The sequence below is a fragment of the Amblyomma mixtum genome, chromosome 3, assembly GCF_055824585.1.
Source record: "Amblyomma mixtum isolate Tamu chromosome 3, ASM5582458v1, whole genome shotgun sequence".
NCBI lineage: Eukaryota > Metazoa > Arthropoda > Arachnida > Ixodida > Ixodidae > Amblyomma > Amblyomma mixtum.
The window spans coordinates 363,742,575-363,768,229 of record NC_143014.1 but is presented as its reverse complement, the minus strand read 5'-3'; the positions used below and the strand labels follow the sequence as shown (position 1 = coordinate 363,768,229).

General features: G+C 47.3%; 1 pseudogene; it reads right to left on the bottom strand.

Moving 5' to 3' along the window:
• Positions 1–11,600: 11,600 nt before the first annotated feature.
• Positions 11,601–25,655, bottom strand: part of LOC149356623 (uncharacterized) — a 31,838-nt pseudogene continuing 17,783 nt past the window's right edge.

Below are 25,655 nucleotides of genomic sequence, written 5' to 3'. Positions count from 1 at the left end.
AGCGCAGTGCGGAGTCAGCTTGCTTATTTAGAACTATACTGATGTGCGCTGGTTGACACGTAGTCCTGTACGTAGTACGAAGTTGGCTCAGCTATTCCTGAGTGTCTTCTGGCCAATTCGCACAATTTATGTCTAAAGAAGAGCCACAGCATCAAAAATGTAATCTTTAGTTATTGATTTAATATGCTTAGAATTATTATATAAGTCATCTATAAGTATAACTTATGGGCACGCTTATTCGAAATTCTAAAATTAAGATAACCGTGTACACCATCGATCCATGGAAGCTTGCTGGTGTATTCAGGCCAGCGAGCGCTAATTTAGGATACACTGCGGCATTGCGTCGGTTGCCCTTTTTGGTCTTGGGGTGTTTTAATCTCACACAAAACAAACATCAACATTCGACATTGCTTCTTGTACCCTAAAAGGGGCCGATGAAGGCACAATGCGGGCACTACCGCTTTGTTACTCTGTTACAGTCCATACAGCAGCGTTCTTCCGGCAGCCCGATGAGGACTAGCAGAGGCTTTTTTTCCTTAAATCCCGCAGTTTTGTTCTATCTTACCGCGAACACCCCAGAAAAAACTGATGTCGGTTGCGTACTGTCGCTCCCGCTTTCCATTCCTGCCGCGGTCAAGTGGGACATACAGCGGTAGTCTGCGGGCAGGTATTGCCCAGCGTATAGCTGCATAAAGCTCACATATCACTGAATCAGCACTGGGGTACCCGAAGGGGCACCCATGTGAGCTGCAGCAGGCATGCGGGCTTTTCAGCCCCGCGTCGGCCCACGTGGTACCTTCAATGACTTTATGTGGAGAGCCCCATTCGGGATAGCCCAGATTTTCTTCCATTAGGCCACAATTGTGTTACATCCACCTTCAAGTAGCCGACAACGGTTGTTCTTTTACGCGCAAGCGAAACAGGTATTTTGTATTGGGGACAAGCGTACTGGTGCCCCCAGAAAAAGCAGCAAAAAAATTCAGTCACACATGTGTGTTGATGATTTGGAGCAGATGTATTCGGGCGATATTTTAAAATGCTTTACTGCACGCCGGACGTCGTCATGCGACCGCACTGCACCATTCCCCTCTCTTTGATACCCAGGCTGTAGCTTACACGGATGCCTCCTTCGTGGCTCCTCGAGGTTCCTGCGGCTACGCCCTGTACCATCCACACCTCCCTGCTCCTGAAACCCACACCAGCGGGCCGTATCTACACCCTCCAGACGCATTGTCCCTCGAGGTCCTCGCCATTGCGCATGCCCTCCAGTCATTTGCCCTCCTTCCCTCTCTCAAAGAGTACACTGTCTATTCAGACTCACAAGCCGCTATACACCACATACAGAAACGCACCCTGACCCTCTCTCCAACAGGAGGTCGAACGAGCGGTCTCCGCACTGCAGCCTTCCATCGTTTTCATCCGCTGGGTCCCTGGGCATTCAGGGATTGACGGCAATGAGCTGGCCCATCAGCTCGCCCGCGACACACTTTTCCGGCATCGTTGATCCCCTGGCCCAAGACCTCGGAGGACGGTGGGAGACTCACCCTTCGCCGCACCATAAAAGAGGTCTACCTTGAGCTCCGCCTCGACAAACGCCTTTACCCTCCCCCTCACATCACTCACGGTGCCGGAGTCATAGAGTAATACAGAAGTAAAGAGCGGACACTCCCGTAGGTCCCAGCAGCCGACTTTTGTGCACAGCGCACCTAGTGGACCCGGGGAAACGCACTGGCCTCAGAGATGATAGGTCGGAACAGGAATCTTGGAGACTGTACTTTCATTTTCGGTTTCGTTCTCGCATGCATAGCGTTGGTTCGTGCAGGTTTGCCCAGGTGTCAAGTGCACGGAACTTTGCATTGCTATTACATGCTATTACCCTACCGCTTGGAGTCACACAAAAGAACGTAAATGCAACGACACAATCACACAAGATGATCTTGACTGAGGTGTGTTTTTATTATGCAAAACATGCTTGAAAAACATACTTGAGAAATCTTATTGGCATGAAGCTTTTGCTCACGCAGGATGGCATAACCAAGCTATATTTTACAGTTCATGAAAAGAGGCGAGCGCACGCACGCACACACACACACACACACGCACGCACACACACACACACACACACACACACACACATATATATATATATACATATATATCTGCCAAAAATGTTCAGTTATGACCATTACGAAAAGTGAGAAACATCACCTTGATAAATTAATGTACAAGTTTTCACGTGCTTAAAGGAACAGACACACCGTTCTTTGATCTGTTATTTATAGCTTGTAATGATGCTTATCAGAATGTTACACATGGATGAGCAGGAGACATTTTTTTTCATTTAATTACCTTCAAGGCCAGCGAGCATAGCAGAAAAGAGTGCGGGTGCATTAGAAAAAGTTGGGACAAAAAAGACAGTGTAGTGAATACATGTACATAAACAAATGAAATTGTTGATGTCTGGGAAACAGGTTGCATAAATCCACTAAGGATAGGTAACAAAAAAAGTCTCACAGAAAAAGCAAGCAAAAAAGCAAGTAGGCATAAGTAACTATTCCAAACAAATGCAGAAGAAAACCGACAGTCGAGGCAAAGATATAATACAAAGAGCACGCATCACAAAATGTTCCTGCAGTAAAAAATGAAACGAAGCCATGGCAGGCAACACCCTCATGAGGTTATGTCATGTAATTAGCAGGTTATTTAAAGGAACTGCTTTGAATTCAGCCTTGTCAGCTTTACCATCGACAGTGGGGAAGAAGATTTACATAAGACAGCTAAATAATTCAATACCGATTATATTCTCTCCCCTGTTTTGTATTGAACAGCCGAGCGAGGACTACAACATCAAAGTTCAGCGCAGGTCACGTGAAGAATGCAAAACACAGGAAGAGAATCGCTACTGAGTCGTTAATTACTGCAACGCTAAGTGAGCATTCCTTGGCAGAAATCATAGGAAGGGAAAAAGCACCAGTTATATCCCAGTTTTTTCAATCGACTACATAACCCTAAACTGAGTTTTGACATTAGTCACTGGTGAACTGTGAAACGAGGTCAAGTGAGGAAAAATATGCTATTCTAAATTACTTTGTGGGTGTGGTTAAAATAGCATGAAAAACCATGCATAGTAACAATTTATGTATTATTTTACTAGAAGGAACTTCAAAGGAAATGTAGTGTCTGCACTTTCATTTCAGGAAGAAATGGTGCCCGGAAATGATGCACAGTAGACATTATGGATAGCGAACGAAAGAATTCTGTACTGTACCTGGCAAATATAACTGGTCCTCAGATAGAAAAATAACCTACTTGAGCCTCGTACCGCATCTGAATTAAAAAATAAGATGGACTATCTGCTGGAGCATTTCAATCCTGTCAGATAGGACAGACAAGGTGGCAAACAATTAACTAGGATTGAAATAAGCTTTCACTAATGTAAAAAAACCTCTGTAACTGTGCTCTTTCAAAAGATTTTCCTATTTGAACAGTTATGCCTTAAACCTCTCAGGCTGCAAAGCAGAAACCAAGGACAGAAATCGAACTTGGTTCAAGCTGCAATCAACAAAACGGGAGTAAAGTTTCGCCTTCTTCTTCTACCAAAAGCGAATAGGTTCTTTTTCTCTTCTTTCTTCTGCACCAGGGGTGCCCCGTCGGAGACGGCTTGTTATTACTTGAAGGCTGAAGGTCTATAGGAGATGATACTTGCAAACAACAGAGAACTTGCAGGGGATATAAATTGAAGCTTTATATACAATAGATTACATATATATACAAGTTGAGCAGTGAGCACAACAACAACATGGAACTGGCTAACATTTAGGGGAGGCCCCTACTCGGCATAGCCGAAGATGCGTTACATCTATCTCCGTAGCCCAGAACCTCTTTTCCGGACTCCGGGACCCAGTTTTAAAGACACATGGGCCCGACCCACATTCATCAGCATCCAATCGTGTCAAACCCTTAACACGATTGGTTATTAGGCGTGTGGCCCGCCCTCCAACTTCCGTAGTGCACATAGCTCTCTCCCAAATGTGCATATTGTAAAAAGGGCATCATTTTCACTTAAAACATAGTACATTCTGAGAATTCACACACATATGGATTGGCCCCATGGGTTACGCGCCCCGCCCCACACTTCCACCGTACTAAACAAACTCTCCCCTATGGAAAGAAAAGCAAAATACTTACAAACAACATAGCAAAACACTTCCACTATATCAGACCAACTCTCTCCTCTAAGGAAGAAAAAGCAAAACGCATAAGAACAACATGTCAAAACACTTCCACGGGTGCGTCTGTCTCCCCAGTACCCGTGACCTTGACGCTTCCCGGCACTAGGGCAATTCTCGGCCCCAACCCAGCTGCGACTGTCGCAAACAACACCCGGGAGCGCAGATCCACTTTCCGATAAGAGTCGGATCACAATGGAGTGCCGACCCCCCCCCCCCAGCCGTCCTCCGGGGTCCGGGCGGCGACATAAGTCAAGTGGCCGCCACGGTCCCCAATTAAGCAGGTTGTTGTGCTCGTTCTGTCCGGCGGTGTCTTCTGCGCGCTCCCGTTTCTTCAGACCGAGTCGTCGAGCCTCGGGGCTATACCGGACGCCAGCCAGCTGCACCGCCGCCCACAGCTCCCATTCATCCGGACGCACCGGACCCCGCTTCGTTCGAAGCTTAATTGGGCCGCAAGTGGTGTTTGTCAAGCCGCGGTGAGCTGTCGGCGTAAGATGAGACGGCGGCGTTGACCTTTTTATGCTCTTGGTTCTTTGTGCACTGGCACAAAGCGGCCCCGGCGAGAAACACGCGTCCTTCCCCGAAAGGGGACAATGGGAGGCTTGGGTGAGCCGGCCGCTCCCTCTCTGGCTGCTGCCCGCTTTGCGCTCTCCTCGCAGCCCCCCCGCCGGGGGCTCTCCGGGTTCTGCAGCGGCGACACCAAAGGCGACAGAAAGATGGGCGCTCCTAATGAGACCGCGCGCATCCACGGACCTCCTTGGGGCCCGCTCAACGGCGAAGCTCCCCTTCCTTAGCCGCGAAGAAAGGAGGGGGAGAACAAACACACATGGCGCATGCTAGCCCTCTACACGCCCCCCTCAAAATTCATCTAAGGGTTGCGGCACGCTTAATGAATAACAACACACAAACAAAAGGGCTAGTGGCTTAACTACAACGCCAGCAGTCCCGCAACTCGGTTACAGCTTCCGCGTTACGCGCTACCCCTGCGGCTGCAGTCGGTCGTTTCACTCCCGCGTGGCCAACAAACGACGTCGCGTACACACATGGCGCGTGATAAATAGAGACGGCACTCTGCACTTGCTGTCCATGCCAGCGAGGAATTGCCGTTCAAGCTGTGCTTACCAACGCGCGTACAAACAATGAAAGCTACGGCTTCACGGACTGCATGCAGTGTCCTTCACAGCCCGCGGCACAGTGTTCTCATGTCTGAACTGTGCCGCTGGCAGAGTTCGCACTTTTCACCACACGTTCACATCACTGCTGCGGATGACACCAGGGGTTCCTCCCGTCCTCTGCCACGGCCCGTACGCCGCCGTCCGAATGCCAGCAACAGTTATGTAGCCGTGATAATGCGTCAGCATTGCTGTGTGAGCTCCCTTTGCGGTGCTGCACCACTACATTGTACCTTTGCAGCGCTAGCGCCCAACGTGTTAGCTTAGCCCCGTGTGGAGTGCTGAGCGTTAGAAATGCAAGGGGGTTGTGATCCGATACGACTGTGACCGGTGCGCCGAAAAGCCAGATGTCGAACTTATTTAGGCCCCAGATTACTGCAAAGGCCTCCCTCTCAAGTGGACCATCGGGTTTGCGTCGGAGAGAACTTGTGGCTCGAGAAGGCGATCGGGACCTCCGCACCGTCCTCATCCCGCTGAGAAAGGCAGACCCCTGCGGCGAACGCGGAGGCGTCTGTGTAAAGCCAAAATGGCTTGTCCGGGTCCAGCGTCCCAAGAGCAGTGGCCTCACAAAGCGCAGCCTTGAGGCGTTGGAACGCGCTGTCGGCCTCGCTAGACCACGGAATTTTGTTCGCGACCCTTTTTCCCGTCAGTTCTCTCAACGGTCTCGCCACCTCAGTGTAGTTGCGCACATACTCTCCCCTACCTACTCTCATCATTAGTTCTCCTGGTGGTTTCATAGGATGGGCGTCTGCGACCATTCCCGCATTCAGCATGCGGAAGTCTACGCATAACCTTATGCTGCCATCCCGTTTTGATACGCAGACGACGGGATGGGCGTGCGGGCTCTCGCAGGGGACAATTAAGCCGAGATTCAGCAGATCATCTACCTGCTTGCTCACGTCCCCTCTCAAGCTGGTTGGCACCCGGTACGCATGCGACGCTCTAGGCGCAAAACCTTCTGCCAGGATTATGTCGTGCTCTTTTACTTTAGCCACCCCGGGTTTCTCGTCGAACAGGTCTCGGTACCTCTTAAATATGTCCCGAGTCGCACTTCGGTTCCTCTCCGGCATGTGTGCGGTCATTTCCACAGAGAGTATCTCTGTTCCTGGCTGGGAACTCTTTGGGCTAGGTGCACATTCAACTTCCCCGGACGTGTCGTCCTCCTCAAACATGACGCTGAGCGCCATTACCCTACTCTGATATGAGTGGAGTTTCCCGGCATTAACGAGCTTTTTACCCCCTTCAGGCACCTGTACAAAGTATGAATGGTCGCGGTACTTGCCGGCGACCGTACCTGGCCCCTTCCATCTTGGAAGCATTTTCCCTCCGCGCTGATCGTCAAACACGAGCACCGCTTCCCCAGCCTCGAAGCTTTTGACGGAAGCACGCTGATTATACTGGCGGGCGTACACGTTGTGCTGCTTTTCCCTGATCAGCTCCGCCGCTTGCCGTAAGTGCGCTTGCAGCTGCATTACCGGCTGCCCCTCTATCCTATCCGTGTGGTAGAGAAGCCCATCGACTACCGACATACCTCCCTTGCCTGCCTGCGCATCTTTCCAGGTCTCCTGTAAAGTCTCATCTTGCCTTTGCTCCTCCCTAAACACCTCCGCCATGCTTTTCGCGTTCCCTGGCGTTACTATGGGTCCGGCAACTTCACTCTCCTCAGAGCCTACTCCTTGGTCGCGTAGAGAAGTCTGGGCGCTTAGCGTACCACCTGTCTCTCCCGCGGCTTGCTCTTTATCACATGACTGTATGAAGTCTGCGGTTCCCCTTTCATCAGAAGCTTTAATCCCTTGGGATTTCCCTTCCACCTCGAGGGACTCCCATGCCTCCTGCGACAGCAGGCAATCGGTTTGCGTAACCAACTTTTCGGTGAGGGCGCAGAGCACAGGTACGGCTTCCATTACGTCAGCGATAACTCCTGTGTCCTTGTGCATAGTCATCGGCAATACCGCCAGCTTCGCTTCCACCTTTTCACCGAATGCGGATATCAAATTTATTTTCCCGTGAGGCTTCGTCAGCCCGGGTGGTACGAGACTTTCCCTCACAACCGTAATTTCCGCGCCTGTGTCAAGAATAGCGTTTATTTCCTTACCCTTGCAACGCAGTGCCACGGCCGTCAGCTCACTACGCCCGCCTCCTATACACCCCATAGCTACCCGAGCGGACAGGCTATTTGCGTTCTCATTGAGTGCCTTCGGGATTGTCTGGCTTGAGCTATGCGGACAGTTCGATTTCAAATGTCCTGTTGAGCCGCACCTGAAGCAGCTGATGGAGCGCGAGTTAGCGTTCGGCACATGAGCCTTTAGCTTCAACGGTTTACCCCTCTCCTTGACTGGCGCGATACCTCTTGCGCTGGGACCCTCGAAATTTTTCTGCTCGGACTTTTTGCCGGCGCTATTCTTACCCTCCGCCTCCTCAAACGTTTGAAGGAGCGCGGCCATCTCGGGCGCCTTCACCCACTCCTTCCCTTCTTGAAGGATAATGAATTTTAGCGCTTCCTCCGACAGGTGGCTCTTTACCTGATCCGCCACCAGTAACGCGGCTAGTCCTCTCTTGTGCGAGCCTCGGAAGCGGCTGAGGTATTCTCCAGCGGAAAGCCCAGCACCGCCCTTTTGAGCGGGTCATAATCTTTATGCTGAGATGGCGTCAGCCTAGTTGAGAGAAACTGCACTTTTTCCGCTATTAGCGGGAAGATGATCCGCCCCCATCGGTCTCTTGGGACGTCGTACGCCTGGAGCGTGTTCTCCGCGGGCTCAAACCACACTGGAACCTCGGCGTCCGCCGGAAATTTTGGGAGGGCTCCCGCGAGTAGCTTCGAGAAGCGCCTCAACTCCCCGTGCGCGTCCCATGCCTCTGGTGAGCCCGAGCCCTCTCCTCCGCCTCTCCGCAGCATAGACTGCAGTTTTGCGAGCTCAATTTGTCGCTCTACGAGCAGTATCTGTTTATCCAACATTTGGTCCCTCGACGCAACCGGATCCACCGGAACATCACTCGTCCCGGCCCCCTCACCGTACTCCTCGTCACTCATTTCCTGGGGTTTTTGCCTGTCGGGGTTTAAGTGACCGAAGCGTGTTTCCATGCACACTGGAAGCCTTATTCGGACAGCGGCGTTCGCACCAATGCGAAGAACGAAGAGGACTCACCCCTTTGAAGCGGCGCACTGCTTGCTGTCCCTCGTAGCTCGTCGCTGTCCCTCCTGAAGTTGGCCGCCTGAGATCAGCTGTCCCTTGCCGCCCGGTGGCCTCGACTGTCGCCGCTTCACTGGTTCCGACGTCAGTTGACTTCCGATGACCAGGCCTGGCTTCCTCGATGGCTGCCGCTTCTCTCCGCCTGCACCTTGTCCTCCCGAACCGCCGATGTTCGACTTGTTGATGCCTGGACGTCTCCCCTTCTTGGCCTTCCCTTTTTCCTGTGCTTCCTTCTGATAGCAACAGGATCCTGTCGACTGCGCCAGTAAAGTTTCGCCTTCTTCTTCTACCAAAAGCGAATAGGTTCTTTTTCTCTTCTTTCTTCTGCACCAGGGGTGCCCCGTCGGAGACTGCTTGTTATTACTTGAACGCTGAAGGTCTATAGGAGATGATACTTGCAAACAACAGAGAACTTGCAGGGGATATAAATTGAAGCTTTATATACAATAGTTTACATATATATACAAGTTGAGCAGTGAGCACAACAACAACATGGCACTGGCTAACATTTAGGGGAGGCCCCTACTCGGCATAGCCGAAGATGCGTTACATCTATCTCCGTAGCCCAGAACCTCTTTTCCGAACTCCGCGACCCAGTTTTAAAGACACATGGGCCCGACCCATATTCATCAGCATCCAATCGTGTCAAACCCTTAACACGATTGGTTATTAGGTGTGTGGCCCGCCCTCCAACTTCCGTAGTGCACATAGCTCTCTCTCAAATGTACATATTGTAAAAAGGGCATCATTTTCACTTAAAACATAGTACATTCCGAGAATTCACACACATATGGATTGGCCCCATAGGTTACGCGCCCCGCCCCACACTTCCACCGTACTAAACAAACTCTCTCCCCTATGGAAAGAAAAGCAAAATACTGACAAACAACATAGCAAAACACTTCCACTATATCAGACCAACTCTCTCCTCTAAGGAAGAAAAAGCAAAACGCATAAGAACAACATGTCAAAACACTTCCACGGGTGCGTCTGTCTCCCCAGTACCCGTGACCTTGACGCTTCCCGGCAGTAGGGCAATTCTCGGCCCCAACCCAGCTGCGACTGTCGCAAACAACACCCGGGAGCGCAGATCCACTTTCCGATAAGAGTCGGATCACAATGGAGTGCCGACCCCCCCCCCCAGCCGTCCTCCGGGGTCCGGACGGCGACATAAGTCAAGTGGCCGCCACGGTCCCCAATTAAGCAGGTTGCTGTGCTCGTTCTGTCCGGCGGTGTCTTCTGCGCGCTCCCGTTTCTTCAGACCGAGTCGTCGAGCCTCGGGGCTATACCGGACGCCAGCCAGCTGCACCGCCGCCCACAGCTCCCATTCATCCGGACGCACCGGACCCCGCTTCGTTCGAAGCTTAATTGGGCCGCAAGTGGTGTTTGTCAAGCCGCGGTGAGCTGTCGGCGTAAGATGAGACGGCGGCGTTGACCTTTTTATGCTCTTGGTTCTTTGTGCACTGGCACAAAGCGGCCCCGGCGAGAAACACGCGTCCTTCCCCGAAAGGGGACAATGGGAGGCTTGGGTGAGCCGGCCGCTCCCTCTCTGGCTGCTGCCCGCTTTGCGCTCTCCTCGCAGCCCCCCCCGCCGGGGGCTCTCCGGGTTCTGCAGCGGCGACACCAAAGGCGACAGAAAGATGGGCGCTCCTAATGAGACCGCACGCATCCACGGACCTCCTTGGGGCCCGCTCAACGGCGAAGCTCCCCTTCCTTAGCCGCGAAGAAAGGAGGGGGAGGGGGGAACAAACACACATGGCGCATGCTAGCCCTCTACAACGGGTATATGCCAGCACAACAGTATGTGACAGTATGTGTTTACATCTTTGAAAAATGTTCCCTGCGAAGTGCCAAACAGAACTGGAAATGTATGCCAGACAGTTTGCCATATCGAACCGAGGAAACATTGCGCTGGTGTGAGACGCTTTAAACACTGGACAGAAAGGAGGACTATCTCCTGGAACGTTTTGAAGACTCTGTCGGGTGGGACAGTCGAATCGCCATACAATTTACCAAGAGCATAAGTGGCTTTCAGTAACACAAAGTGCTTGCGCTTTTTCAAGAGATGCCTCAAATAAAGAATTAGGCCTTAAACTTGTCAAGCTGCAAATCAGAAACAGAGGTCTGAAATCGAACTTTGTCCAGGCTGCGATTAACGAAACGAGTATGCCAGCACAAGCGTATACGACAGTACATCTTTAAAAATTGTTCTCTGCACACCATTGAACAGAATGGAAAAATTATTCCAGACAGTTTGTTATACAGGGCTAAGCAAACATTACGCTTGTGGGAGATGCTTTCAACGATGGAAAGAAAGATGAACTCCATTTCCTGGAACATTTCGAAGGCTTTGTCAGATGGGGGAGTCAAATTGCCGTACAACTTTCCAGGAACATGATAGGCTTTGAGTAGGATAAAATACTTGTGTGCCTGTACCGTGTCATGCTCTTCTCTGAGAGTATCCTAACAGCTACAGCCCTTGGAGTACTTATCGAGAAACATTTTGATGAGGTACCCAGCAACATAATACGATACTGAATCATCAACAATATGAGATTCCTTCAGTGAAGAAAGTGCCTGTATATGCTGAAGTGCTGGAAAGTTATCCGAACAAGACTGCTCAACATGATCACCAAGAGATGGCCTTTGCAATGAAATTGAAGACAGTTCACGAAGAAGCACGGTGTGATCTTCCTCAACATTTCCTTTGTCTGAAAGTTTCATGATCTTGTTAAGCATGATGTATTTTAGGCCACATATGAAATGGGGGACAGTAGGGTTTGAGTTACATCCCTGCCTTTGTCTAATGCAGCCGAACATATATTCCAATGGATCCTGCTGTATGCGCCTTGTAAGGAGGAAGGTAAAGCCATACTTATTTGAAAGCTCATCCCCCACCATAAGAATTGCCCTTATTGTCACTTGCCACCCAGTAACCGTATGTGGCTGGCGCCTGCCTTCAAACCTCCAAGCAGCAACCCAAGGTATGGCAGCCTCGAGGAAGTCTGTCACCTCAGAATGTCCTTCTTGAATTGCATACCGCATTTTTTGAGCATTTCTCCTTCGGCTGCAACTGTTCAGAGCATCGAACAACTTATCCATCCGGTCGCAGAAGTTTGCTGTGCTAAGCAAAGCGTCTGGCAACTCCTTGACATAGACAAGTGCCGTAATAGCAATGGAAACAGATGCGCTAAAGACTTGGGTTGCTCGTTTAACCTTCATATTGCTGAATGGTTTTTGAAAAATATGCCTTTCCGTCAACTTTGGTGCCATTCTAAGCCGGAGCTCGTGTGTTGAATGGTACAATTTAGTGATATGTACCCAGTCGACGACCTCGCTTCCAATATGCAGCTTGTGCATTGGCAGGTTGTTTCGCGTAGTTTTCACAAGGTGCGGAACATCGAAAATGAAGAAGATTCGATTATCATCGACAGTGAAAAAAGGCTGCACAACCGATACACCCAGCTGCCTGGCTAAGCTCACATTGGAGGCTCCCTGGTCACATATAATGCATTTCACAATGATGCCAATCTCAATCAGCTTTTTGATGAGAGACAATAATAGGGAACACAATTCTGATGACGGTGTTGATGCATGGCCAAGTGTATAGGCGATTGGCTGAACCCACCGTTTAGATATGCCAGACAACTGGACTACCAAGGCTCTGTCTGCAATGGTTGATGTTCGTTCAACACCATTGACAGTAAACCCCTGTACAAGGTCTTGGTTTGCTTCATAGGACAGGTTTTTTTAAGCATCATTTCATCGAATATCAGCGAACACACACGATCACGCTCACACCATAATCTAGTTGATGACGAAATAGATGTCAATATGCCTGGAATTATACCAGGTGACATTCTTATGTCAGACAGCCACCTCCTCATGGAACGTTCTATGGGCAAGGTGAGAAAAGAGGACAAATATCGGTATGCTTTTGGGTGACGAAAATGCAAGTGCAATGCAATTTCCTTCAACCGCTGGGTAAAGCTCCTTCCCTTGTCTTTTCCTCTCATACCAACATGGCCTTGCAGGAGCTCAAACACTTCGTCTGACACATGGGGACGAATGGAGGCTAGCAGTTCGGAAATCGTGTGCACGGCTTTAACCTTCTGTTTCCGCAGTCTCGCAATGGTCTTCCTGTATGTTGAGACCTGTCCCTGAAGGCGCCTGATGACGTTTTCCTGCCGAGGCCTGCATTTTGCAGGAAGTGCAGCAGAGATGCTTGCAGAACCTGTAGTCAGAGAAAGAAAATAACGAATAGCTACACAATTCAGTACTGGATGAAAGTTTCTTAAATCCTTACAGCTTTCGTTTCTCTTGTGAAAAAATTACGTACGGTATAACAGGAATGGCTGGGAAACAAAGGTTTGCCTTAAAAGTGCATAGATGTAATCTCAAGAGCAGAAAATACCATTTGTATGAGATACACTATGCAGTTGCATGTACCCTCCACAATCAGTTAATTGGGTTGGTAAGAATCATGTAAATCATTTTGATTGAATAATTTTAATGAAAAAACTACAATGCCATCCTTGACATGCTAAATTACAGCTGCAAATGCAGACCAAACTGGTGCAGTTTCTGCGTTTGTCTGCTATGCAGTCATTTTTTGTGCCTGTGTGTGGGTCTCTGTGTCTGTGTGCGTGTGTGCCTGTGTGTGTGCATGACATAATGATGAAGAGGTCAAGAAGATTTAGTGCCGACTGCATTCAAGAAATTATCAGCGATAGTCAGTGTCCAAGCATATCAATCACTAAACTCTATTTGCACTTTGTGTACCTGCTTTTATACAAGTTATGAAGCACAGCTTTCAAGCACATTTTGCAGACATTACATGGAACACAAATAGTTTATGGATGTTTGCCATGAAATGCAAGGCACACAATGATAGAAATGAACAGAATGATTGTTAGGGGCAGTGATCTCTAAGTGGACACCTGCCCAAAGAGGAATTTCAGAACTTCTACTGACACACACAGGAAAGGGTGCTGTAGAAAAGAGCTTTCTGGTGGGATACCCGGAGAAATTCGTTTATCTTCATAACTGCGCATAAGATACAGGAACAGAACAAAGAACACAAAACGCATACACAGCACAGACTTCTTGTGTTTCGAAAGACTACAGCAGACGATTCATACTATACGAGGGGGTACCCAAAAGAAACCGGACTAATTTTTTTGGTCGGCAAAGCTTCTGTGGTACCGCGTTTTGCCACTAGGAGCGCATAGAACGAACATTCCAGAGTCAGTAAGCCGAGTGCCGTCGTTGAAGGAGGTCAGACTAGTTTAGGCAGAGTTTTAGAGTGACGACTGTTTTGTGTGAATGTCGTTTTTGCAGTGGCTGATTTTCGTGAACAGCGTGCGCCGGTGAAATTCTGATTTTTGCTCGGAAAAAGTTGACTGGAAACTCTTGAAATATTAAGAAAGACGTACAAGGACGATGCTATGGGGACAACGCAAGTGTTCCTGAATCGAATCCTGAATCAAAGCAACAATCATGCCAATGGAAAACTTCAAATTCACCTCGCCTCAAGAAAGCTCGTCAGGTGAAACCAAACCTCAAAACAATGCTGATTTGTTTTTTAGACGTGAGAGGAGTCGTCCATTGAGAATTTGTTCCGCAGGGTCACACAGTTAGCCAGGCTTTCTACTTGGATGGTTTGAAAAGATTGGGCAACAGTGTGCGGTGGAAGCCGCCAGATTTGTGGCGGTCGGGTGACTGGTTTTTCCATCATGGCAATGCCCCTGCTCACACAGCCCTGTCTCCACGACAATTTTGGACCAAAAATGGCATGACCCCTATTCCTCAACCCTCATACTCTACCGACATTGCCCTGTGCTACTTTCTTTGTTTCCTAGAATGAAAAAATAGGTGAATGGAGAGCGTTTCGCTGATGTTGCTGAGGTGAAGAAAAAAAACGACGGAGGCACTGTCAAGCATCACAAAAGATGAATTTAAATAATATTTTGAAAAATGGAATGAAAGATTCGACAAGCGCATCATTGCAAGTGGGGAATACTTTGAAGGAGATTGAAGGTCTGTGCTTAAAATGTGAAGAAATAAGTTCAAACAAAAATAAGTCCGGTTTCTTTTGGGTACCCCCTCGTACACCCACTAGGTAATAGGAAGAAACATAATAATGGGTGCGTTTATCTGCTTATCCGTAGGCCATCTACTCCAGCCAGAGAAATAAATTTAATATCTAGGAGGTCGAAATGCATACTAACGAGTTTAGCACTTTTCCTTTTTTTCATTTGGGTTTTATTTCTTTCAATCCCCCAGCTCTTGCTTCTTGTTGATGCCACATGTCTTTATTTAGGTTATAGTTCCGTCGATATGGTTTGCACCTTTTATGACTGTTTTCACATAGCGTCTATCTTGGGCTCACATTAAGCATTCTTCCTTGTTGATTCCATCTTTCACGCCTAGATTAATCTCCGCTGTTCCGGTTTTCACCTTTTAGACATGGCTTTTGCAGGTGCGCTTTTCAGGTTCTTTTGGCGCAGGTTGGTTCCATCTAGATTTAGAAGTAGTCACCTTCATTACCATAATAATCAGTGTTTATGAGCGTATGCGCATTTTACTTTTTGCCCCATTTGCCCCATTTCTGACGCCTGCCTTTCTGTAGTGGTCACAATGAACAATGTTGCTTTGCACTTTCGCTCTCTTCCTAGGCTTCTCGATGTGATATGTTCTAGTATTCAGTGCCGCGTGGGCTCGTAAACTTCGAGCACTTTGACTGATGACATCATATGTTCGCAAGATGTTTACTGTACCAGTTCCTTCCTGATATGGTGTAGTCAAAGCGACCATACTAATAAGATAAAGGCATTGGGATTTTATTTTTGTTTCGCTGTTGAAAGTTGAAAGTTTAATGAGTAATACAATAAAAGTTACAATTTTATAGAGCGAGAGGTCCCATGGTACAAGACCGCGGGCGGGACCTCCCATGAAAATAAATTTCAATATGCAACATAATAGAAAATACACAACACATTAATTAGCGACGAAACAGAATAAATATAGGCACATAGTGTAATATTAGTTACTGAAATATTTAAATACAAACAATGTAATGCACGATAATGTAAAATAAAACACTCACAGATGCCGCGATACATAGAATCAATAACATAACAGAAAAAAATCACAAATTCAGAAGGAAAAGCTTTAGTTTGACCTTGAATAAAGAAAGCGTATTAGTTTGTTTGATGTCTATGTTCAAAGAATTCCAAAATGATACGGATGAAAAATGAAGGCATTGTTTCCTGTAGTTAGTTCTGACCTTAGGTAGTAAAAAGTTATTACGCAGCGCAAAACGTGTGACGATCTTGCTCATGATCGTGCCGGGAGAAAATATGCTTAGCGGGAGATAATGATGAAGAATCTTAAAGAATAGGATACCAAGGTTGTAAAAATAAAGGGTCGAGATAGGTAGAACGTTTACATCTGTGAACAAAATGCGGGAGGGTGACATTCGAGGGGTATTGGTTATGATGCGCATGGCTTGCTTTTGCAGTTTTATTAAAGGCCAGAGATGAATATGATAGGCGTTACCCCAAGATGAGATACCGTAGTTAAAGTGGCTGTGGATGAATGCGTAGTAAAGAGATAATAAAGTTTGGACTGGAAAATAGCTTCGGGCTTTAATTAGTGCGCGTAACCCATAAGAAATTTTCTTGCACGTTTCAGCTACATGATGATGGAATTTTAAGTGAGGGTCAATGATAACACCAAGAAAAGAAACTCGATCTTGCGGTGAAATAGCAGCAGTATTGAGGTATAGAAGTGGTGTGATGGGCAATGACTTCTGAGGGGGATGGAAAATCTGAAAACAAGTTTTAGTGACGTTCACGGACAGGCGGTTAATGTGGCACCAACGCTCAAGAGAATTAAGATCATTCTGTAGGTTAAGAATCAGCTGATTAATGTCCTGGTGCGATGATAGCATGGTAGAGTCATCTGCGTATAGTATACTATTGCAATTCTTTAAACAGGATGGTAAATCATTAATGTAGAGTAAAAACAATACAGGGCCAAGAATTGAGCCCTGTGGAACACCCTTGTTAATTAAAGCTATGTTAGATGTATGGTCATTAATAGAGACTATGTGTTCTCGGTCACAGAGAAAGCTCTTCAAGAGCATTAGGGGAGGTCCAGTGATACCATAAGATTCCAATTTGTGAAACAAGATGGAGTGATCAATGGAATCAAATGCTTTGCTAAAATCTATGTAAACTGCTCCTGAGAACATTCCTTTATCAGTTGTTAGCCTAACGTAATCTATGAGAGACCGTATTGCAGTATCTGTAGATAGTCCGCGCCGAAAGCCGTGTTAACTATCTGTCAATATGTTAAATTTTTCAATATAACTAGACAACCTTACTTCAATTAGTTTTTCTAAAATTTTCTCAAAAAAAGGAAGAATTGCAATCGGACGATAATTATTTGGCAAAGCTGGATCGCCTTTTTTGAAGACCGGTATTATTTTCGCTATCTTGAGCTGCTTGGGATAACTGCCAGATTTAAAAACGAGATTGCAGATGTGGCTAAGGACTGGAGCAAGCAATGACCGGATACTTTTCACATGCTTTCCATGGATATTGTCAACGCCGGGGCCGGTCGTCTTTAAATTAGCAATTACAGATAGAACTTCGTCTGGACACGTGGGGGTAAGAAAAAAGGAGTGAGGGCAGCGCTCAAGAGAAGGTGTGCATAATGAAGAGAAAGGATAATTAGGTGAATTGAAAAAATAATTGCTAAATGTATTCGCCATTTCCTCGGGATCAGATAAAGTAACACCACCGTGTAAAATAGATTTAACAACACTAGGTTACTTACGAATATTCAGAAATTCGTCAAGCAGCTGCCATTTTCCTTTAGAATTGTTAGTATGTGTGGATAACTGGTTTTCATAATAACATCGTTTAGCTTTCTTTAGAAGCGACGTTAGTACACTGGAATACCTTTTATATCTCAATTTAAGATGCAGATTGAACGGCTGGTATTTAGTTTTCTTATACATGTTTTCTTTTTTCTTCAGAGAGTTTAACAGAGCATTAGTTATCCATGGGGAAATGGGGGTAACATATTTTCTCGTGGACAATTGGAGCGATGTGCATTTATTGATTGCTGATGAAATTATTTTCGACAGCTCAAGTACAGCCACTTCTGGGTTCGAGAGACCCAAAATGTATGAAAGATCAGTATTAGATATGGCTTCAAAATATTTTCCGCTATCAAAAACTGACTTCCTCGTGGACATGTTGTTACTACAGCGAGATGATAGTGTGCAAAGAAATACCGGAAAATGATCAGTGACATCACATTCTATTACGCCAACCGGAGGAGCAGTGGGAAAATTCGAAAGAATATGATCAAGTAATGAATGCGAGCCATGGTCAGTACAACGCGTAGACATGCTAATTAAATTTGCATAACCATAGCTGTAGAAACAGGTCGTGTAGTCGACACAGATGGGATTAGTCAGGTCTAGCATATTGATATTAAAATCTCCCATAATGAAGACGTTTTTATTTTCGAGTGATAGTTTATGGAGTGCTAGTTCAAAAGCCCGGCAAAATTCAGACGCATCATTTGAAGGAGACCTATAAATAGCGCCGCATATAACCTTCTCTGTGCCACCAGTAGATCGGCAATCAATTTCTATCCAAACCGATTCGCATTTACTCACATTCAAACACAAATCAAGACGTCTTTTGTAAGCAATGTGCTTTGAAATGTAGATAGCCGAACCACCATAGGGGTTATCAACACGGTGTGCGTATTCGCATGAATAGCCAGGAAAAGCATACAAATCTTTATCAAGGGATGATAGCCAAGTTTCAGAAAATGAGATGATTGAAAATTGATGCTGAAGGGAAGTAAACAAAGCGGTTATGTTATCGTAATTCTTCTGTAGGCTACGAGCATTGAAGTGGATGGCAGACAGACCTTTAGCTTCGGATAAGATCGAACGAGCATATTCCGGGGAATATGATGCCATGATGGCGGTTAGAAAGATGTAGAACGTCAGCACCCGTATGACTATTCACGGAAAATTTCAAGGTCGTCTACATTATTTATCCGAAAGACTGTGCTGTTCTGCTCCTTCCTAGCTGACTGCAGAATACGAAAAGTCTGCTGCAATCTTTCGAAACAACACCTGGAAGTCTCCGCTGTTTGTGTATTCTGTAATCTGTCCCTGTCTCTTTCGTGCAGTTTTGAAGGTGCTGTACGAGACCACCCTTTTAATGATCACAATAAGAACATTTCACCTGCTGGATAGCTCACAGGGAACAGGACTTTCATGGTGGTAACTTAAAGCTGGCTCTCCAATACCACCACAACAGGAAAAAGCATTACACAAGTAGCATGAGGTGGTAAACAAATGCCTCTTACCTTCAAGTGGCATGCGTCTGTCCTCCAGTGGTTCACTACTGCTTTGAAATGCCGTGCAGCTGCCACTTGCCACGGGTTCTGCATGCAGGGAAGAAATTAAGACAGGAAACTTAAAAAGCTGATTCTCCCCAAGTACCACCGCAAAAAAAAACATTACACAAGAAGCATGAGGTGGAAAACAAATGCCTCTCACCTTCAAGTGGCATGCTTGTGCCCTCCAGTTGCTCACTTGTGCCCTGAGGTGCCGTGCAGTTGCCACTTGCAATGGGGTGCTGCATGCAGGAAAGACATTCAGACCGGCAACAGCAACAGTGGGCACCACCACAAAACAGTGTGAACTACTCCATACCAAAGTAATTATGCAATAAGCAAGTGGTGCAAAATAAAAAATTACCGACGATTACGTTACTTCCTAATGCGAAATTTGAGCGCAGCAAATAAGCTGTTTCACCTTTTCGATAGTGAGTCAACCCCAGCTGCGGAGTTGGTTTCAGGGACAACGCCGCCGATGCCGACACAAACAATATGATACCCTCGCTTCCGCAGCGCTAAGAACCAGGTCTAGCCGTGGGAAGGTGGTCACGTATTCGTCGACGTGCCGGGGCCTACGTGAAATAACCGGCGCGTCGGCAACTGAAGAGCACCCTATCCGCCACACAAGAACAGGGGGGGGGACCCTTTCCTCCTCTTTCTGCATGGCGGCGACGGTGTTCTATGCAGTCACGTTATCTTGACTCTCTAGCGGCGTCAGCGGCATCCAGCGGTATCAGTCGGTCGCTGCTAGCGCTGGGGGGATGAAAGGGGGGCGGAGCTGGTTACGAGGCCGACGACAACGCCGACGACGACGCGAAACCCAGGAACGGACGCCAAAGAGCTGCGCTCTAAAACCCCTCACATTCAAGCACAGTGCTTCTGTTCCCTGCACTTTCCAAAATAGGCTGCCTCTCATAGCTGGTACTTGTGGGCTCTGCTATCGAAGGAAAGGAAACACACCGTGTACTTCGGTCAGTTTTTCCTGCAAAAACGTCTATGCGCTTGTAGGGTTAGGTATGCCAAAGCTACCGAGATCAACACGCAAAAACACTAAGGATGCCAGTGCATAGCAGACATCATGAAGATAACAAAAATTCAGAGTGGGAGGAAAACAAGGCCCCATGAGCTTTCACACAGAAAGGAAAGTTTCCTTGAATGAACAGAAATAATGATGGATCCTCCAGGCACAGAATAAACTAGATTGAATGGGTGCCGGAACTTAAAGGCACACACAAACATGCTTCTGCAGCAATGACCAAATGTCATACCCACAATAAATACACAGGCAGTATTTTTCAACAAGCATGCAACAGTTAATACAATGATCTAACTCAGTGAGTCTACTCACGCGTTTTCAATTAGCACAAGGAAAGAATGTTTATTACGAACAAAAGTGTTTGGTGCTTGAACAGACAGGAACAATGCGGTGCACTTAACAAGGGCAAAAAGGAACTTTGGTTTGGTTTGGTTTATGGGGTTTAACGTCCCAAAGCGACTGAGGCTATGAGAGACGCCGTAGTGAAGGGCTCCGGAAATTTCGACCACCTGGGGTTCTTTAACGTGCACTGACATCGCACAGTACACAGGCCTCTAGAATTTCTCCTCCAAAGAAATTCCAGCCGCCGCGGCCGGGATCGAACCCGCGTCTTTCGGGTCAGCAGCCGAGCACCATAACCGCTGAGCCACCGCGGCGGCAAAAAGGAACTTTGAAACAGGACGTACGAAGAGCCCACCCCTTAACACAAATACACACATCTGGATCCTAACAGCTAGACAGGACTATCAAGCTACGTCTTTTGAAAGTGAAACGCGAGAGAGTTTTTTTATCCATTTCATTCCCTTCTAACGGCCCTGCTCGAGTGCCTTCCTAAAGAGAATAGTCTTTTTCTGCCCCTAAAAAGGGGAGGATCAAAAAGCGTGTTCATGGCTCGGCTGCCCTCCTGAGAGAGCGACAGTGGTTGCGTCCTTCCATTTTATATGTAGTATTATGCACAAGAAACGTATTCGTTGCCATGGCCTACTAGGTGCTTTGTCACTTTACACACATCACATCAGCAACTCATGGCATCTCATTATAGGAGTCAGGTTCTACTGCGGCATCACGGAACCAGGTTGTAGCTTGAGTGTTTGTTTTGATTTCATGACAAGATTATGTCAGGTAACTCCTGCAAAGATGTTTAGACTTGACATGCGACGTCATGACAGGGTCACGTGGTTCGTGTAAGACGTTAGCACTAGAAAATGTAAGAGGCGCATGCGTTGGAAACTCCATCACATCTAGGGATGTCTGAATTGCCTGCAGACAAAAATGTTATTGTGACGTCGCAAACTGGCGACCAATCTGGATTTCGCATCGCAATACTGGAAAACAGCACCGACCCCGGCTTTTCTGCGACACGGGTTCCTTATGTTGTCGCGCAAGAATCGGTGCGTAATACTCTAAACACAACAAATATTTTACCTGCAGTTGTCACGATCCACCATTGTATCGATGAGTGGGAGCAGCATACTGCAGTCAGCAACTCCGGATGTTGAGAACCTTACTTTTGTCATGCTCTTATACGTTACACTGGAGACACATCCCACATGAGTCTGAAGATGGGACTGGACAAGACAAAAGACATTTTCAGTGTAGAAGGAAGCACACAACATTCAATGAGAAGAATAAAAACACTGGTCATGGTAAGGCACCATATGGACAAAGAGATGGATTGCTCAGTAAAGAGTGGAAGCCACTGGGACAGTACGATGACCTTGTGCCCCAAAACAGGAATGTTCCAAACACAACAGCCACAACAGGGGCAAAAAGTAGATGTTACGTGGCGGTGGTCGATTGTGGGGCTTAACGTCCCAAAGAGACTCAGGCTATGAGAGACGCCATAGTAGAGGGCTCCTGATAATTTCGACCACCTGGAGTTCTTTAACGTGCACTGACATCACACAGTACTCGGGTCTCAACATTTCACCTCCATCGAAATGAAGCCACCGCGGCCGGTTTCGAACCCGCGTCTTTTGGGTCTGCAGCCGAGTACCATAACCACTGAGCCACCACGGAGAGACACATGCTGTTAGGTTGTAATTAGTCGACTTGCTTATTGTCATTAATGTTTGAAAGAAATAGTGATCATGCATTTTTACGGCGCAAGGACATCTGAGGCTGAAGGGAGCCACGGCACAAAGTACTTTCAGTCTACTCAAGGTGGGGTCAAAGACCCATTTCTCAAGCGTATCACCCCAAAGAAGCCGAGCACCAGGCCAGGGGACAGCTTGTACCCACTGTATCACCGGTGGGCACCAGGCGGCACTGGGGTTCGAACCCCGTATTTCCCGCATGCGAGGCGGATGCTCAACCACTGGGTCGCCGCTGCGGTTGTTAATGTTTAAAAGTAGTACAAACAGCACTTTTTCCTATGGAAACAAATGCACATATATGTCACATTCTAAAAAATGAAAGTTACCCCGAGCTAGCATAACTTGAGAGGACGTCAGTGGAGGCGCAGTGGGAACTGCACTTTTTGTGAGCTTTTTTCGAGCAGGGTCCATAAAGCAGTGAGCAGAAAAATGCTCGCTGCACATGTAATAGCACCTGCTCAGTGCGGAAGCTGGCCTCGAAAGAAGCTCGTCACGCCCGGCGTACTGCACTCATGCTTTTGCCCTGGGGAGAGAGATTATTCTTTAGCAATGGTATCGGGCTTGATGCTTGTTGAACATATCTCCGCAAATTTGGCGTAAGTAGTGCTGAAGTGCAAGTAGTACAGATCAGAATGTCTAGATTTACGCACAACACATGGCAGAAGGTGACACCATGGGTGATTTTAACCAAAACAGCACTGGATCGGTAGAAAATATTAGCAGGCAGTAGTTGTTCCAAGACGATGTTTCAGCTATCAGACTTGATGGGTGCACTTGCAAGATGTGCAGCGTCAAAAATACATACGGCTACGCTGGAATTTTACAACGGTATTTTAAACTGAATGTGGATGCTTTCGACGAGTAGAACTGAAAGTAAATGAAAAGAAATATAACACATGTGTGCACAGACTGACGTCTCCACTGAAATTCAGCTTACGTTGAAAACAAGTGGCAACATTAAGCAATTAAAATGTATACCTGCTGTCTCGTGGCAAACAGAAGAATTTTGTGCCTGGCTTCCTTCGAGTTTTATCATTGTTGCCGCATCACGTGACACAGCAGTACCTGGCGTAGCCCCCACTTCCAAGTGGCATGGCCTGAGAACATAGAAAAGCCACAATTTTACGTATCGGCAAATTCCTGCGTTGAGATAAACCTAATGAACACTAACAAAAATACAAAATACACAATTTCTCACAACGCATGCTACGCGTAGCTAACCAAATTCACACAAAGGCGATATCATAGTTGAATTCACATGTCCTGAAGCCGCCGTGTGCAGCTTTAGTAAATAAAACAAACGGCCCTCGCGCCGAATGCTACAGTTATGTGCTATTTCTTGTTCGAAATATGCGTATTTAGGGCTATGCCCCCCAGCGAGAGACATAGAGGAATATTTACGTACAGACAGTACAGCAAGAATAGCGAACTGCGGTCTTACCAAGAAACAACCGTCGCAGTACCACATCAGTACACAAAACGGACGTGCCCACGAAGCTTGCAGACGCCGCAAAAAAATACAGCCGCTCACACCGTCGGTCCGTCGCTCACTGCCGCCTGGACGTGCTTGCCCGTTGGCTTGACGCACTTAAAAAACGCCGCTGTTGCTGACGTAACTGCGGCCGTAGGCGCGCAGCGCACGTCACTGCAAGCCAAGACATGCCAAGACCATACTCTTTTTCTTTTTTTTTTATTTGCACGTTCAGTGCCATCTGGCGGAAACGGGGAAGCGCCGAACTCGGCCGCGAAAGGGCCCGAGTGTCCGCTCTTTACTTTTATGTTACTCTATGCCGGAGTCTCGCCTTCTTCGGCACATTCAGATGAATGCAGTTATCAACTCGTCCCGCCTCTTCCTCTATCGCTATCAATCGGACCCTTCCTGTCCCAACTGCCCCTGTATCTATGCGGACCTGGCCCATTGCCTCTTCTATTGCCCGGCTGCTCAGCAGTCGGGTTCCTTCCCCTCACCCTCTCTATCCATCACCACCTGGCTCGACTGGCTTGGCGCTGAAGGGGAAGAAGAACTGCGGCTTCTGGTCGCCCAGGTGGTCGACATGCTCGGCCTATAAATTATGGTCGATTAAAAGTCTTGTACTACTACTACTACTAATTTAAAAAAATTCTTTTCCCAATACTGAGTCAAGCAGGTACTAAAGAAGTGCATGGAAAGTAAAAATGTGGCATGCAACGGAAGCCCGTTCATGGGAGTGGCTGGAACACACGGCCCCGGTCTTTCTGCCAAATGACGCGCTGAGAGTTAACCAGTTATACCAGGTAAAAATTGCCACATGTATTAGAACTGAAATTAAGTGATTTATCTAGGCTTTCCGAGTGCCGCTTGCCCAGTATTACATGGCATAACATGAGACAAGTTTCTTAAAACTTTCCGCGAAAGAACGAGTTATGATACGCTCACATTGATTGGTTTCTTCGCTGGCTTTTTAAAGACCCGTCCCATCTTTCCTTGATATCTTGCAGCAGTGTAGATCTCTTGGCAGCTTTAAATAGGGCCTTCAAAACTTACATGCTATTTTAATCACTGTCATGAGTATTAAGCATGAAATGCTTTTAGCTCCCGTTGTCGGCAGTGTGGTGACGTCGCGCCGAGACCGAGAGCCAACATCCGGGCACTAAATTCCTCTCATCCGGGCACTGAAACGAGAACATCCGGGCACCGTACGAGATTTAACGAGATTCAACGAGACTCTCTAAGCCCTCCTACGGGACCGGCATACAAGCGCCGGTTGCTCTCCAAACGAGTCACAAAAAATAACTGCTGCCAGTGTCATCTCTATGTTCATCAAGATATCACTCGAGCTGTGCATTTGATAATGCACGGAATTATAATTTCAGATTTCTAATAACGCGTGCAAAACGCACATACATGCCACAATACACTTCGTTGTCATACGTGATCTGTTAGGGGCTTTGAGAGAAGGCCGCTTAGAGAAAGAGGGGAGCTCCAGGGCGAGAAGGGCTTTCGGCTGAAAAACTTTCGCGCCCTCCCCAAGGATGGCGCTGCGGTCCTACACTCACGCATGTAAAAGACCGGCCGGAAACCGGATACAGCTGACGAGCCAGGACGGAAGGGATTCCCCAGACACTCACAGGACACGATTGCGTCCACACGGACCAGTGCACAGTATGTTTTGTGTGGTGTGCTGTGTTGAACACTAGACCCCTTTCAAGATTTTCAATAGTACCATCTACAACCAATGTGTTAGGCCCGTAAACATTTCATGCTTACACTACTGTCGGTTACGGGAGAGGCAGAGTTTTTTTTCTATGCCTTTCTCCATGCCAAAAAATATACATGTTCGAAAACTTGAAAAATATTTTGTTGACGTTTTTATTAACGTCTATGCTTGTTACCACTTATAATGTTCTCATCACATGTACTATCGGACAGAAAATAAAATGGACCACCGCTCAGGGTAGCGGAGCGGCTGCGCGCCGCACAGGGGCGCTGTTATCTCGCACCGCTCGCTGGCAGC